Source organism: Erpetoichthys calabaricus, chromosome 11 (assembly GCF_900747795.2).
Source record: "Erpetoichthys calabaricus chromosome 11, fErpCal1.3, whole genome shotgun sequence".
NCBI classification, from domain to species: domain Eukaryota; kingdom Metazoa; phylum Chordata; class Cladistia; order Polypteriformes; family Polypteridae; genus Erpetoichthys; species Erpetoichthys calabaricus.
The window spans coordinates 109865784-109879894 of NC_041404.2; positions in this window are offsets into that span (position 1 = coordinate 109865784).

A 14111-nucleotide genomic window follows, 5' to 3' on the forward strand; every position below is an offset into this window, starting at 1 on the left:
TGACATAAATAATAGGACTGGAGTTCCTCATTCTGAAATAGTGAAATGTGATTTGAGTTTTATATTCATAAAATAGGTGGACCTGTGTGAATGAAGAGTGTGCCCACACACTATCAATAAATATACTATACATTAAAAAAAATAAGGCAGATAACTGACATTCATAGGTAGCTAGGTACTTTGGTTCAGGTACACCAAAGCAAAAAGTAACACACAGTAGCATTCTCCAAAAGGTTGCATTAGTCTTCTTGCTGTCAACCCTGTGTATTTCTTAGGCTCGATGGCCTATGTAAAACTGGTTAACCCTGAGTCTTTCTTCGGTTAAGTTGTTTTCATGAAATATATAGTGTTAAGCCCAAATAATGCCCAGGACAGTATTCTACTGCCATCTTGTGGATGAAATAACATCATACCACAAATAACTCATGTTAGCCATTATGAGTGAAATGAGAAGTCAAGTAAAATGACACCTTTTATATTGGCTGAGTGAACAGATTATAATATGCAAATTTTTGAGGCAACTCAGGCCCATTGTTCAGGTAGTTTGTAATCAATTATCAATTATTAATGATCAATTACCAATACCAGTTATCAATTATTAATGTAATAAAAATGGACAATCAGTTTGTAATCATTTATAAGCTGCCTGAAGAAGAGGCTGGAGTTGCCTTGAAAGCTTGCATATTGTGATCTGTTCAGTTAGCCAATAAAAGGTGTCATTTTGCTTGACTTCTCATTGCACAAACAAATCATGATCTTTTTCTTTGTGTTTTACCACTCTATGGTAACTCATTAATATTCATCACTGGGGTGGAGCCTCCAATCAAAACACAAAAAGTTATTTAAATAAAAAGCTGTAACCTTTAGTTGAGTCAAATGTGAATTGGTTATCTGACGGTGACATGGATAATAAAACTGATGCATTGTTGTGGCATTGTACGACTGAACCGCCTTGACATGCCTGGTGAATTTGGTCGTGTGAAGGTTTACCATGGTGCAAGTAGGCACTTGGCAAAAATGCAAAATGACTGTGATCAAGTGGAAAGGCATCAAAGACATTAGCCCCCTAAGCACTGTTCACAATGCAACAAATGTCAATATCTGTGTCAGGGATAATGTGGAAGTCACTAAACCTTGTGCTGTGGTAGCATGCAATAAGGCAATAGGTGGCATCATTTATGCATTTGTAACATGCTACCCTCTCATGGGCAAGCAACAGAAAAACAATTATAAGAAAAATGCACAAAAAAACACATTTCTACTGTCTCAATTGCAATGTCGGGCTATGCGCTGGTGGCATATCATAATATATCACATAAATGATGTGTAATAAATCTGCACCTGTACAGCAGTGGACACCAGACATACCTTTCCTACTTTCTGTTACATGTAATAACATTTTTTCATGTTGAAAAAAATTAACATTTTTGCCTTTTTTTCCAGTGGTAAATATAACATTAAGGAGGGTATAGTTTCTACCCTGTTGCTATCAGAGCACTGAATGCCACCTAATCACCTCCAATGCAGCAGTGTATTAGATGACATCTTGTGTAATAGTGTTCATGTGCAATTAAGGTCTTATGTTGAATGTTTGTGTTCTACCATAATTCTTCTTATCCTTTCCTATCCTTGTGTAATTATATTTATTTATATTTTGACAACGCAGGGACTGCACCTAATTTCGTTGTATTTGTTACAATGACAATAAAGATATTTTGATTCTGATTCTGGTAATACAGTACTCTAGGAATGGTATTGCATTTGAGCTGAATTAAAAAAGTATGTCACACTGTACACTTTAGGTGTTGCAGTGCAAATAAATCAATGAGTAAAGCAATGTATAAAGCAATGTGAGCAAGTTTAGTATACTGGTGTTGGCTTAAAATGGCTTTAACAGGCTAAGCAAAGAGATTCTTTAAAGCTAATATGGGCAGTTATGGCCTTTAAGTGAAGAAAGGCTCCAGAACAAATTTACATTTAAGTGTTGCTGACATGGTATATTTGCAGTAAGCCAGAATAGAAGGTATGTTATACAAGGTCAGAAAGCTGGCACAATTCTGCAGCAAAGACAGAGCTAATCATGACTGACATGTTTTTCAAAAGAACATTTGCATAGCCTATTGAGTGAATTCATATGCATTTTGATCAATTTTAAGTGAACACTCATACGCAGTACTTTCTGCCTTCCTGCACTGCCATTGATTAGATTTTTAGTGTGTTTCTGATGGTGGAGAGATGGCATAGAAATTTTGTTTAAAAAGAACACTTCTGGGAAGATTGACTACTGAAACTAATTACATTTTTTCAATATGGATCTAACTGAAATTCAGTGGCGCCCAAGAGCCTCAAAATTGGCTTTGTAACTGCTTCTAGTGTTTTTTTTATTGTAATCAAATATTTATTAAAAGACCTAAAAGGCCAATATTTTAAAGAAGCTAGCATCAGTTTTAATATGTGATCAAAAAACCCAATGCCAAATCCCCACAAAGCCCCCAAACCAGCCCCACAGACTATTCATTTAATAAACATTAAAATTAGAGCCTGTGTGAAAAAAACTTGTAAGGAAAAGCAGTACCTTAACCCCAGCTAAGGATGGGGGTTACAGTATAGACAAAGGGGCACCATACACAGACTAGCTGTGTTACTTCTGACCATTTTTTAATGTAGGGACTAAATTCTCCATTGATCCTCGTTGCGGAAACTTTCAAAGTGGTCAAATTAAAAAAGGTGGATTTCCATAGAGAGAGTGAAACAGAGACAAGGCATCAGTAGTTTTCCAGTGAGAGGCTAGCAGAAAGAATTTGTTGTTAATCATGGTAAAATTTACCTTAAAGACACAGAATTCCACAAAGAAGCCTGAGGGATGTTGTGAATTTAATACTCTAATTTGCTTTGAAATTTCAATTTCAGGGCGGCACGGTGGCGCAGTGGGTAGTGCTGCTGCCTCGCAGTTGGAAGATCTGGGGACCTTGGTCCGCTTCCCGGGTCCTCCCTGCGTGGAGTTTGCATGTTCTCCCCGTGTCTGCATGGGTTTCCTCCGGGCGCTCTGGTTTCCTCCCACAGTCCAAAGACATGCAGGTTAGGTGGACTGGCGATTCTAAATTGGCCCTAGTGTGTGCTTGGTGTGTGGGTGTGTTTGTGTGTGTCCTGCAGTGGGTTGGCACCCTGCCCAGGATTGATTCCTGCCTTGTGCCCTGTGTTGGCTGGGATTGGCTCCAGCAGACCCCCGTGACCCTGTGTTCGGATTCAGTGGGTTGGAAAATGGATGGATGGATTTCAATTTCAATTTCAACTTTCAGTACAGAACATGCAAATCTGTCAAACTAGTCCAAAAGTAATATTCAAATAGTCATAATCAAAATGACAATATATTTAAATATATTTGAATGCACCATAAATGTCTACAAAAATCTCTAATTACTTGTGTTGCATTATACACTGTGGCGGACAGCTGGCTGCTCAACATGGCCGGGACGCCCAGAAAGGAGAAAGATGGGGGAAAGCAGTTACAGAAGGACGCTGCCTCCCCCAGAACGCCAGATGGAGATGCCCCTGCAGCATAGCGGCACCCCAGATTCTCGCAGGGCACCATGGGAGTTGGAGTTCAGCTTCACAGCCCTGCTGGGTGGCATGACTGCCACCAGGATACCCTGCAGGTAGGCTCGAGTATTTATATTTCCCGTATAGCCCGGAAGCACTCACGAGTCACAGGGACGGAACCTACTTCTGGGCTGAAGAAATCCACAAGTCTCCATCTGACCCGGAAGTGCAGACAAGTCACGTGGCTAGAAGGACAGAAGCACTTCCAAGTCAAAGACTATTTAAAGGACTGGTGGAGACTTACCAGGAGAGCCGGAGTTGGGAGGGAGCAGGACAGAGATTGGTGGGAGGAGTGGAGGAGAGATTTGGGAATAGTGGTTATTATTTTGTTTGTGTATGGTGGCGGAGGTGCTTTGGAGCACTGCATCGAGAAGAAAAAACATTAAAGATCTTCTTGGTGATTTTACCCTGTGTGCAGTGTGTCTGTCTGTTGGGTTGAAAGAGGCAACAGCGACCTCTACCGTTTTATAACACACATCAGGTATGCATGTATTTGGGCTAAAATATTGTTAAATGAGCCACAGCTAGAAAATCCTTTTGTTAACAAAGGTGGAGCACACTCAAATGTGCATAAGCTTTTGAATTGAAGACCTACCTCCCTTCTATTTCATTAGTCAGGTGTCCTGCAGAGAGTGTGGTGTAAGAGAGGTGAATGATTAGAGATTAAAAGTTAAAGAAAAGGGAAAGAAGACATTTTCTGATGGAAGCTGTTCTAATAAGAATTAGTCATGCGCACTTTGAAATCACATCACTTTTTTTTTGGTGCCTTCTGACTCAAAAGCACGAGAAAGCCCCCGATATGATATACCATTCAGCTATTCTTGATGTCTGCTTATGTAAGGTATCAAGTTTTTTAGTGTTTCCCCTTACTTTTGATCCTCTAGACATGAAAACCCCTCATTTTAGGCCATTTTTGAATCATACTTTGTGCTGTGTGGGAATATGGGTCCCTGTCGACTCCTGAACCCACAGACAACACGTTCTGACACCAGGTAAAATATCAGAATTAATTTTAATTCTTCCAATAATGTGCACAAAGCACCTCCACCTCCACAATACACAAAATACTCAATCATAAATTAATAAACAATCACAAATCCTCCACTCCACCCAGCAGCTCTGTCGCACTCCCTCCCAACTCCAGCTCTGTCTGCTGGGGTTTCCCACAGTCCTTTTATATTCCTTGACCCGGAAGTGCTTCTGTCCCTCAGTCCATGTGATTTCATAGCACTTCCGGGTCAGAAGAAAACTTCTTCTTTTCTTCAGCCCGGAAGTACTTCATTCCTTTCATCCCCGTGATTAGGGAGTACTTCCGGGCTATAATAAAAACATTCTTGCCTCCCTGCAGCATCCCCTGGCGCCCCCCACGGTATCCAACAGGGCTGTGAAGCCAAACTCCATTGTCCATGTTGCAGGGAGGACTCCATCTGGTGGCATGGGGGTATTGGCCGAGATAAACTGCCGGCCATATATCTCAGCTATAAATTACACCCTTGTGATAAAGTGTAAACCAATAGGTTTTGTTAGCAAAAAGTTCAGACAGACTTGAAGTTGAAGTGAATGTCATATCAACTGACGCCAAGGGTTCACCACCTAATGGGATATGAGGGGTCAATGTTAATTCTTTTCACTTGAACTATACCTGCTACTCTTAAAATGATATGGCACCACAAAATGAAGTTAACTTCAAAATATATGAGGGGTCAGTAAATGAGTCACAGAAAAGGAAGTGAATGGAGACTGTGCCCAAATGTCCTGCTACTATAAATTTTGAAAATGACTTCCAGGGCTACATTTATAAGCAAAAATATGCCCCCAGTGGCTCAACCTATAACAAGCCAAATGCATTCCTTTCAGTGGATGGGATAACTTGATAAGGCACCTCTTCAAAAATGTTCAATTAACAAAGTTCTGCTCCTCCCTCTGGGAAGCAGTTTATCTAGAGGTAATTTGTTTCCATCGATAATAAAGGACATTTAGTGGCCTTTTACCTAGCTCCCACTGGCTTTAAGCAGCAGCCGTTTGACATTTAAGTTTCACAGTTTGCATTCATATCTGCAGGAAAACAAAAATGACAGCTTGTAATTATGTTTCATAAGCGGGCACATTCTTTGTGAGGCCTTGAGAACATGTGTGCTTCGACTCATGGATCTTGACAGAGCACTTCAGTGGGCCTTACTGTTAACCCTTCAACACAGCAGGTTCTCAGATGTGATTGCACCTGTTGTACTTTTTTGTAACGAGTCATGATCAAATTGGCTGCATTTGTTTCATTCTAAGTGCTTAGGGGTCTGTTATGCCAAGGTGAATGCACTCCATGGGATATGTCTGAGTGTGAAGACATTAGGAAAGTTTACCCAGAGGAATGTTCTACTAAAACCAAACTAATGTGACTTTTTCATCCTCATGTTGAACTCAGTGATAGCATGAACACTGAGATATGACTTTTTGTTTTATCAAAACTGGCTTACTAGAGCCTTCACCCTGGTGATTTTGATATTTATTTTGTTGCCAGATACATAAGTATACATCTATAAGCCAGCATAAATATTAACAAAAAATAGGAATTAATCAACGAGAACATATGGTGTATGTTTTGAATTTCTTTAAGATAAAGCTTTAAGTGGTGGTACAAGCTTACATGACTTAAATGCACACAACACAACATTCTCAAAACTACTAAATTCAGTTCAGGATCAGCAAGGTGGGAGTTTATCCCACACTATTGGATGCAAGACAGGAAGCTGCTATGGACAGGATGTCATGATTTTATTAAATTAGGCAGGTAAGTATTATTTGAATTTAACTTGCAACAGAAAATAAATACTTTTTATAAACTATTTACAAAAGTAATTTGTATACAAATATGTTATTTCCAGTAACTTTGACTAAAAGGGGAAGGCAGATGATGTAAATGTGTGCATGCCCTCAGCTCAAGCGGAACTGACTTAGAGAAGCATGTAGTTTGAAAGATGTCACCTCACGGGGTTACTTAGCTCTGTTCATTTAAATTCAATAAGAAGAAATGCTGTTATCATATTACTCTAGCTGTTGTGACTTGTTGACTGCCTGGCAAAGTGTTGCCAGGTGCAGAAGGGACTTAGTAGGCAGATATGCCAGAGGGCATGCATGGTAGGGTTTATATTTTAAAAGAAAGCATATTCAATTGTCAGTATGGGAAATTAGACACATTGGATGAATGGGTGCTCAATTAAAATGGACTAAATTAACTTAAATGTCTTGCTCTCTACTGAATCACCAATATTGTGAAACTGAAAAAAACATACTTAAGATAAAGTGAGCTTAAATCAATATTATAAATGAAGCGCAATCAATACAGATTAATTTTAAAGTGTAAATGTGAGGAAATTATGACATTTCTGTTTCTTTAACCAGATGCATCATTTCCAGTCACCTGACAGGATTATTTTGGTGATGCTACTTTATCACAAACACCACGTGCACAGTGTTGTTGGGAGTGAGGGGGCTTCTAAGGATTAAGTTCTGATCTCAGGTGCCCAGCTCCTAATCTTCCTGATCTTCGAACTGACATATATGAATGATCAGCGCAAAACCCCAAGGGGAACTGCATCATGCTCTTCTCAGTGGGGGCTAAGACCCTGATATCTGTTATTCCTAACAGTGGCCCTGCATGTGCATAGACATAAATATATATATCAAATGTTTAAACATTAATAATAATACTCTCAAGCTGTTAAATAAACTTATAAGCAATACATAGGCTTACAAGCAATGCTTTCCAAGGCTGAAAGTAAGCAGATGGAGATTGCATCAATACAGCTTTCTAACATGTGGCTGAATATTCATTCATAATATCTGCTACAAACTGGTCAATCAGATAAAACTATCTCTGAATGAACAGAGAGAGTAAGTACTTCACCTTATAGCAGTTGATGGAGCTGGAGTGCCTTGACACCCACTGGCTCACTGAACATGGAACTTCTGTTGAGTAAGTGCGGCTAAGATTAAGAAAGGTCATTGGGGTGTTTGAGGCATTATGTATTTTGGATAGTGTGCAAACTGGACAGCCACTTTTTTTAGTCTGAAAATTCAAACTGTGGTTTTTGAAGGTAAGTGCGGCTCACCAGTCATTAACTGATGACCTAAAGGTTACACACAAGCTCTCACACTGTAGAGAGTAATAGGAGAATTTTCTTAGCCCTGAGGGATGAACAGTTTTTTAATGTGCATGCGGTACACTACACATGTCTTCTCTCTAATAAAATCTAAAATATAAGCATTAATAAATTCCTAAAGGTTTTATGCTATCCTTGTGTTTTATCTATAAAGTGGAGTGGTTTAATGCTCCAGACAGGCCTAAAACCTTTAGAAATGTAATAATGGTTGCATTTATATTTCTTTATTACTCAAAGAAATTGCAGTGTCCGAAAGGTTAGCAATGGTTCAGCATGACTGGTTATTTGAGGAAATTGTTAAACGCCTACTGAATTACAAATAGCTGTAGTGTTCATCCTAAAGTGAAATTATTTTTCATTTTTAATTAAATTAAAACATTTCCTTCCTATAGTATTATGCATTTAATATTATTAATTTAACAATCTAATATTAAACTTACCAACCTACCTACCTATCTACCTGCCTGCCTACCTACCTGAATATACACAGTACAGTGTGTCCCTGAATAGGATTAAACAGGTTTAATAATGAATGAATGGACAGAGAGAATTTGATGGATGGTTAGAGGTAGGAAGTGAAATTTTTCATTGTTTATGCTAGAGTGAATGGTAAAAATAAATAAATAAATACAAACAAACCAGTAACTGCAGGTAGCCTCATACAAATATCCAGCTACTTAATACCTGGCTATGAACCTGCAGTAGGACAAAGTGTAATGTGATCTTGAAAACTAAAGAGAGACACTTCCAAAGAAAATTAATTAGTATAAGTAAGTGTCCTTTTATTAATTATAACACCTTTAATTAATCTTATTGACTGCAAAAATGAACATCAAACCTGTACATTGAGCGCCTGAGGCAAAAAATTTCATTTAACAAAAGATTGAAAGAATGGAAAATATTCATCAGCAGGTGATCTTCATCTTTGATCAGTAAAAGCTTTACTTGTGATTAAATGGCCGGGGTTGCTCCCTGTATCTTTCACATTAATATGACTTAGGGTGAAAGGCGTCATATCACTTTCAATTTGACTGGCTGGCTTAAACCTGATGCTGGAAGTCAAATTACAATAGCAATCAAGTATGTTTAATGACATTATTTCTAAATGAGGTAAGAATTTATTATTTTCCCTGTCAAGATCTCTTTGTTTGTGTAACACACCCAAACAGCTGTCACTTGCTCAGATGTTTACACAATCAGTCCTCATTTTTTTGTCCCAACTCTTTATACCAAGCAGAAGTGTTCATTGGCTTAAGAGCAAGACAGAAAATCGTCTAATGTTAATGTCAGTTTCCTAACTAATCATATCTGTCTCTTTTTTTCTAAAGGCTAGCGAAACATGCAAATGCATGCACCTTTCATGTCATGAAAAATCATTCAAACAACTGGCATTGCATCTTTGTGAAAACCTTTGATATCTTCTTCAAATACAAAATACAGTCATAGAGATTTAAATCCTAAGTAAAGTTAGAGCCTTGCAAACACTTACTGCTTAGGAAAATATATTGGTTATGAATTTCCTAAATTAAAATAGCAACAATATAGAATTGATCGGCTTTGGATGTGAAAAATGACAAGCCACCATAATATGAAAAGAACACACAGACTGAACAAAATACTAAAAGTGCACACTGCACTTGTAGCAACAGCATTAAACACTGTGTAGCCAGGTTTTTGTGGTCAGTGCCAGGCCAGCAAACAATTGTACAAATGATTTTCATACACACCTGCTCTTTCCACTCCTTAATTCCAAACATCTTTTAAACCGCAGCATCAAACATAAAGTGAAAGGAGCTTAAATAGGCTTCCATTTTCAAATTTAGCATGGTCCTCCTCAGTGGTGGGTGAAAATCAAGATAGTTTAATGTCCTGATATTCAGATCCTTTTATTTATTGTTTTTCAAATCACTCTTGCCACATTCAAGGGAGCAAAGGATACTGGACTCTTTATACCTCTTCACCAACGTGTACTGCATGGTGTAAGTGCAATGGTGGATAGATAGGCGTCCTGACTGGGATGAAAGGTGAAACTTTGCCCGGCCGGGAGGCTCTAATGGAAGGACCATGTGAGAGAAGGCTCATTCTAGCTGGGATGGTTATTGATTCCTACCACCATCGGAATAAAGGAATAATTGACAGACTGGGGGATCATGAACAGTTCATCCCCCAATATGAGAGGGGGCAGTGCTCCTCTGGTTTGGCTCCAGTCTGGACACCTGCAGGGTTGCTTGGGACTTGTAGTTTCGAAGGGGGGGACCCTGTCAGGGTTCTTGTATGTGGGGTGGGGGGGGGGGGCTGTTTAAAATACACCTCCCTGGTTTTGGAGGCTTCCATTTGACCCAGAAGTCCTTTTGTTATGCAAGGCCTTGGCTCTTGAAGTACTTCTGTGTCTAGCATAAAAGGAAGCCATCTCACATCAGGAGACAGTGGTATAATTGTGTCTGGGGTTTGGGAAATCGGTGGAGCCCCCTGAGGGTCACAATGGCAATAACTGGGAAAAATGCAGACTGGAAGTGCAAATGTGCGATTAAAAAAAAAAAAAAGCAACAGCTCATCCTTAATTTAATATGGGTGATGACCTTCTAGCCCCATTGCTAAACTAAATAGCTCCAGATGGAAATGCAAACACACGCACACACACGCAGACACACGCACACACACACACACAAAGGTCCATCCTTTCAGATAGAAACAGACTTTCAGCACCCACGATACGATTGCACATTCAAGAAGAAATATTTTTCTAGATGAGTGGACTGAGCAAATGATAGAATATTGGAAAAATAAATTTCTTAAAAGATAAAGCTAGAGACTGTTGAAACATTTAAGTTAAATTACTAAGGAAAGCTTATTACTTATTTGGCACAACATCTGGCAGGATTGTACCCATTTATGCAGAAGCTTCACTGATTGTATTGCATCTCTCAAAAATCAAAAGACTCAAATTACATAATTGAGATTTCTGTATCAAAAAATCAATTATTTTATTTTGCATAGTTCTCTTTCCACCAAAGTCCACCACAAGATGAACCATACAAGGATATCATATAATGCAGCACATAATAAGCAGGTTACAACTTCATTCAAGTACAGACTCCTGGTTAAAAGAACACAAAGTCTTCTTCATCAAGCGGGTTCAGCAACTCGGAAGCAGCAACTGGGGCAGACTCAGTCTGAAGGTGAGAGGACAGGTGAATGAGCCGATAGGTTGGTCGGGGCTGGGTCTTTTAAATGGTCTAAACCTCATGTGAGAAGTATGTTATGCAGTAAGACTGCAAGCCTGCAGCTGATCCTGCAAAGGACAGGTAAGAGTGTGTTTGTTTCTCATTGAAATACTGTTTAAGAGGGAGTTTCTGAAGGGCAGCTGTATTTCTTTACCAAAGGTTTACTGTTTAACAGAGAGACAGTTCGTAGTTAAGAGCATATAGCAGCTGCCAGCGCTATTGGGTAGGAAATGGAGCAGGGGGTGTACTGAACTGCCCATGAGCAAAGGGCAGCTAATCAGCGGCAACACCAGTTACAATATGTAGGTTGTGAATGACAGAAAACAGAAAAGACTCTCATAAAGGTTTGGGACGCCATCCCATATACTGTAGGTCGCTTGATTCATCCTTCTGCACCGTAAGGCAAGTACATAACAGACTTCAATAGACCTTGATTGAGTGAACTAGGGGGACTTTTATATCAGACGGACAGGAGATGACATTTGTAATGGAGGAAAAGGACTGGAGATGATGACACAGAAGGAAGGCGGAAGTAAGGTCATCGGGAGTGGGCCAGAAGTGAAGTCATCCAGTGGCGTCATTTCTTCAAAAGCCGGAAGTGGATTGCTCATCATGGATGCGTGTAACTGCGATCGAGTTCCAAAAGATACCTGTTGTTGTCTTCTTTTCTCCTGGAGAATAAGACAGAGAGGCATAAGAATTCCATGTCCATTCCCCTCAATTGTTATTTTCTCGCAGTGTCGGGCCCGTTGGCTGCCCCTTATTCGCGCGTGTGTGACAATGTGTATGTAGGAACGTGCTTTTTGTGTGTTGCTGACTGGATCAAAGCAGATTTCCACTTGTGGACAATAGAGATAAACTAAATAACCAACAGTTTGGAAATTTATTAAGTGCTATGACATCCTTTTTCATCCAGGATTTCTTCCTTGTCATTCTTCTATAAAAGCCTTTCTTATGCAGTGCCTTAGACATTGTCGAGTTGTGTAAGAAAAGTGCTATTCTGGCTCAGCAATGAAGTTTGGAGTGGCAACCTGACCTAGGCAGTGTGGTTTTAGTTTCATATTTCAGAGATGGATTCAGCAAGATGGATTGCTCTGAGCTCCAAGGTATGTTCAGTGCTTTTCAAATGGACTTGTACCCTTCCATAAATCTGTGCTTCTCTATAATTGATCCCTGAATTGTTTTTAATGCTGTGTTGTTTTCATTTTGGTTTGCTTTATCAAATATCTGTACCACTGTTGGACCTCAAGTTTGTTTGGGGGATATTTGTCTTCATACATTGATTCAGAACCACCCATTCTTACAATGATAGAGACTATCAGCAGTTTGGGGGATTGGTAAGGTGATACTCTGTATCTGTGTGAAGTGAAGTGGAGCCTGTAGGCTGAAATGGCTCTGACAGACCAGATGCAGTAATTCCTCGACTTTCTAAGGCCTGTGTTGACCAACTGTATACTATCCTCTGTCACCTTTTCAGCCCATCCCTAAATCTCCAGAAAGTGCCACTGCTTTGGATAATATCCTATATTTTTCTTATTCCGAAGAAGGCAGATGACCCTCACCTAATGACTATAGTCTAGCTACTTATGTATCACATTATGAAGGCTTTTGAGAGGATAGCCCTGGACTATATGAAGGCTGTTGTGTTAAATCACCTGGATCCACTGCAGTTTGACTAGCGGACAAACATTGGAGTGTATGACACAATTATACAGTATATCTGGTCCAAAAGGCTTATTCCCGCTTAGGCAACACTGTGATGATTACGTTTTTTGATTTCTCTAGCGCTTTCAGTACCATCCAGCCATCCCTATTAAGGTGTGAGCTCCAAAATATGCCATGAATGGGTCTAGGTGTCCTGGATAATGGACTATCTACAAGTATACAGCAGTTTGTGAAACTCAAGGACTGCATTTCTAATATAGATGTGAGCAACACTGGAGCACCATAAGGAACAATCCTGTGTCCCTTTTCTTAACTCTGTACACCTCAGAATATATATATAACACCAGGGGCCTGATGTATAAATGGTGCATATGCACAAAAATATTGTGTATGCCCTTTCCATGCTCACATCGCAATGTAAAAAGCCACGCACATTCTTACACCAGCACTCCCCTCTGTGTACCCACATTTTTGCTCGGTTTTGCAAACTGGTGGCACCCAGTGTCAAAGCATTGCAACTATTCCTGTGTGGTTTTTCCTTTCTTTTTTAGATTCACATCCATGACGCAGGCTTTATCAAAGGCACTGAAATTAACTGAATATCGTTCATAAATTTAAGGCATCCAATTGTAATCAACCTGTAACAATATAATGGTCCACGGAATGGTCAAACTATTCCAAGTAACATTGCTGCTTTATGGTTGTTACTCACAGTCCACCACTCAGAATATTGTAATCCATTGTATCTGTGTTTTATCATAGCTATACAACAGGTGATCAGAAAGCTTTACGGCCGATTGTGTCAAGAGCACATAGGATTATTGGGATACAGCTTCTAGTCCTGGAGAACATTTATAGCACACATTGCCACAGACATGCAATCACTTCAGAGCATTTCCTGCACAGACTTTGAGGCTCAGAAACAGTTTCATCTCAAGAGCCATAAACACACTCAATCAGTCCATCAAGTTCTCCTGGGAGAACTGTTTGTACTTTCACTACAGTTGTAATACTGCACAATCTGAGCCTCTTTATGAACTATTTGCACTATCTGCATTATATATACATGTATATTGTACATTGTATTATGCTTTCATATTGTATATTTTTGATTGTTTTTTATCGTATTATTATTATTATTATTATTATTGTTATTTTATCATTTTTATAGGAAAATAAGTTTATGGAGGATTTGCATATTGAATATTATTGTACCATACAATAACAATAAATGAATTAAATTCAATTCAATAGAAGAGAGTGCATATTTACAAATGATTTAGATTTCTAAGAGCTATCCTCTTGGAGCTCTGTACTGTTAGAATACTAGGATGTATACTTGATATCATTTTTAAGATGAAATGCATTAAAGTATGTATATTACATTATATAGATATATTTTTAACTTCATTTAAATAATGTATACCGTTAATAATTAAACATGTGTGGACACCTTGGCACAGAG